Here is a 3,770-nt window from a genome sequence, read left to right on the forward strand (position 1 = left end):
ACTCACGTGCACATACACACACACACACACACATGTCCTTAGGTAAAATCCTAGGTAAATCCAGGCAGTATTACAGCAAAGTATGAGTGGTGTTTTCACAGCATAAATATCCTGCCAATATTTGGGCAGAAAAAAAAGGGTGGCAAGCTGTCAAACTGACAGAATTGTTAGCATGTCAGGTGAAATGCTTAACAGTATTTCATCTGCCGTTACATTCTGAGTTCAAATTCCACTGAGGTCAACTTTGCCTTTCATCCTTTTGGGGTCGATTAAATAAGTACCAGTTACACACTGGTGTCGATGCAATCAACTTAATCCTTTTGTCTGTCCTTGTTTGTCCCTTTTATGTTTAGCTCCCTGTAGGCAATAAAGAAATAAATATTTTGGCAGAAATGGGAATGGTGTGTTTATATTGAGATGGCTGGTTTGTGAGAGAATAACATTCAGTAGTTTAGCAAGAGACTGATAGAATAAGCGACAAGCTTATAGAAACAAAAATGAGTAGATTTGTTCAACTAAAGTTCTTCAAGGCAGCACCCTAGCATGGCCACAGTCCAATGACTGAAACAAGTAAAATAAAGGAATATACATATATGTATGTGTGTGTGTGTGTGAGTATATATACATACATATATATAAATATATACATATATATACATGCATAGATATACATGCATATATGTATGTATATATATAAATATATGTATGTATGTATATATACACACACACTCACTCACACACACACACTCTCTCTCTCTCTCTCTCACACACACACACACACACACACAATTTTTAAAGAATATTATTTTCAAATGATACCATATTGCAAATCAGCTTCACAGTTGTCCATTCAGAATTAGTTTGAACTTCAGAATAAAACACTTTTCTTTTGCTATTTTTAAAACTTTATTTGAGTAATAAAATTTATGAAATGAAAATATTAAGTCATTTTTATTGGCTGCATGTTTCTAAGTCATTTTTATTGGCTGCATGTTTCTAAGTCATTTTTATTGGCTGCATGCTTACTTAAAGATATCTGTCTGGCCTGAGGGTCTTGAATGAGTTGTTATGGTATTTCTGTGCATTCTGATCACGAACTTCCAGTCTAGTCAATGTATATTACTTTATAGTTCATACATTTGGTACAGTATATAACATTTCTGCTCTCACAGTTTATACTGACATTTTTAAATATTTGTGTTGATATAATAACCTCCATGTATAAATTGACTTGGACTACTTAGATATTACGATGTTTCTATCACTGCTGTTCAGGTCAAGCTTTATCTTTTTCACCAATTCTTTCAAATTATTGCTTGTTGTTTGTTTGAACTAGCATGTAATTTGTAAATAAATCCTTCAGTTTATCACAATCTAATAATAGGCAAATTTGATTTGGATATCTTAAAAAAAATATTATGTTATGTGAATTTTAGATCACTTCAAAAAGTACTTTATCTCTGTATTGTGTTCCTCTTTCTTCTTGGGTTGCTTGAAGTTTTACTATCAGTTTTGCACGACCAATACAATTTTGTATAGATAAGGGTGGATATTTTTGTTTGAGTACAAGTCTCTGGAGTCCTGTGAATCATTCTTCTCCATTTACATCATCAGCAATGGTACAAATTTACTTGGCTTAACAGGATGGGCTTTTGTTTTTTCTGGGTGACATGATTTGCATTTTAGGTCTTAATGCGTGTCTGCCTTTATGATATAACTATCCATCATTGAGGTCAACTTTGCTTTTCATCCTTTCAGGGTCAATAAAATAAGTACCAGTTGAGTATTAGGGTCAATGTAACCAACTTACCCCTACCTCTAAAATTGCTAGCCTTGTGCCAAACTTTGAAACCAGTATATGTCCATCATTGTTGGTAATATTTTAATGGCTATTATGTTCAGAAATGGTAATTTGATGTATTCCTCTCCTTTGTAAATTTCAGGGCTTGGTGTAAACTTCAGAAAAATTGAATTTCTTCTAAAGTAGCCACAAATTTTGTCCAAATAACGAAGCAGTTATCAAGAAATATTTTTCATGAGGTCTCTATTTACCATCTAAAATCAGCACCATAGTTTTCTTTTACTTTTTGGTACAGTTTTTATTCCAAGTATTGCATATACTGGAGGAAATGTTATTCCCATGGCAGTATCTCTAATGGGAAAAAGAATGCATTGTTATCTAGGATGAGATTGGCAAAATCTAATATGGAGTCCAAGATAAATCTAGGAATTATCTCTCTTGATTTTTGACCCAATATTTGATTACTTCTTCTTTGGTCATGCCGCTTTCATGGATTCTCATGACTCTCTTTCGCCATCCAATTCCATTATTATAAATTTGAATAGGGAGCTTGAGTTATAGTTAATCTTTCATTAGCTGATTACACAACCATGGAGCCACTCCTGATAGAGCTTGGTACACCTGACCATTGATCTTCGAGAATTCCTCTGCTCAGCATCAATGTAAGAAACACTGTTGACTCAGTTGAGCTCTTCAGCTACCTCTTCACAATCTATCATGTTGCAGTCCCATGATTTTACAGTATTCCTGGCAGGGTGGTTGAATGAGTGCTATGCCTTGACAAAGGGCAACCCAAAATTATGTAGTATACAGTCATCACTCCATGACATATTTTCAAAGTACCCACATACCCAATTTGATTACTATTATTCCTATATCATGTGGAATATTTGTCTAGACACTTACTACATCAAAACTAACCAATACTGAATATTGGGTAGATTGGACATGAAATCAATATCATTCCAAATGAAACTTAGACTGGTACCGATATTCTTTGTTTCTCAATTCACTTCACTGTGTTAATTTTGCTCTTTTTTTTTTTGTAGGGGCCAGAGACGATGTTTGAGAGGAATCCGTTATAAAAGGCCCTGTCAACAGTATAAAGATTCCTAATCTTGTGAGGCAGGACAAAGACATTGTTTGAATGCTGCACAAAATTTAAATTATCTTTAAGGACCTTTTTAAGTTGTTGTATACTGATTGGATTTCTCTTTCAAAAGATTCTAGATCCTTAAGTGCTGGAGGATTTTCCTTAAAATGAACCCCTATTTACTGTTCATGCTATCCTGTTGCATGCTTGAATCGAAGAAATATGCTCACCATCTAATCCTGTGTATGGAATTTCCATTTTCTTGATCAGGTTCCTTAATTACTGTTTATTGATTGTGTGAAGGCACGTAGCTAAGTGTTTAGGGCATTTGGCTCGTGATCATAAGGTCACAGGTTTGATACCTGATGGTGCATTGTATCCTTGAGCAAGACACTTTATTTCACATTGTTCTGGTCCTTTCAGTTGGCAAAAATTAGTAGGACCTGTATTTCAAAGGGCCAGCCTTTTCACATTCTGTGTTATGCTGATGCTCCCTGGAAACTATGTTAAGGGTACACGTGTCTGTGGAGTGCTCTGCTACTTGCACATTAATGTCACAAACAGGCTGTTCTGGTGATTGGATTGACTGGAACCCTTGGCATCATAACCAATGGGGTGCCAGTTTTTATTTAATTCTATGAGAATTTTCTTCACTGTAAAGTTCAGTAGATACAATCCCATTCCAGCTGTTTCTTCTTTCCTTATAAATCGTGCTCGAACTTAAAGAAGAAGCAATACATATACACATGTGAATACATTGATGCAAAACATGCTTTTATATCTAGTCACACACACACACATGCACATGCATGTATGTGCATGCATGCGTGCGTGCATGCGCACACACACACACATACACAAATTAATCAAAGCATA

Source organism: Octopus bimaculoides, chromosome 25, assembly GCF_001194135.2.
Source record: "Octopus bimaculoides isolate UCB-OBI-ISO-001 chromosome 25, ASM119413v2, whole genome shotgun sequence".
NCBI classification, from domain to species: Eukaryota; Metazoa; Mollusca; class Cephalopoda; order Octopoda; family Octopodidae; genus Octopus; species Octopus bimaculoides.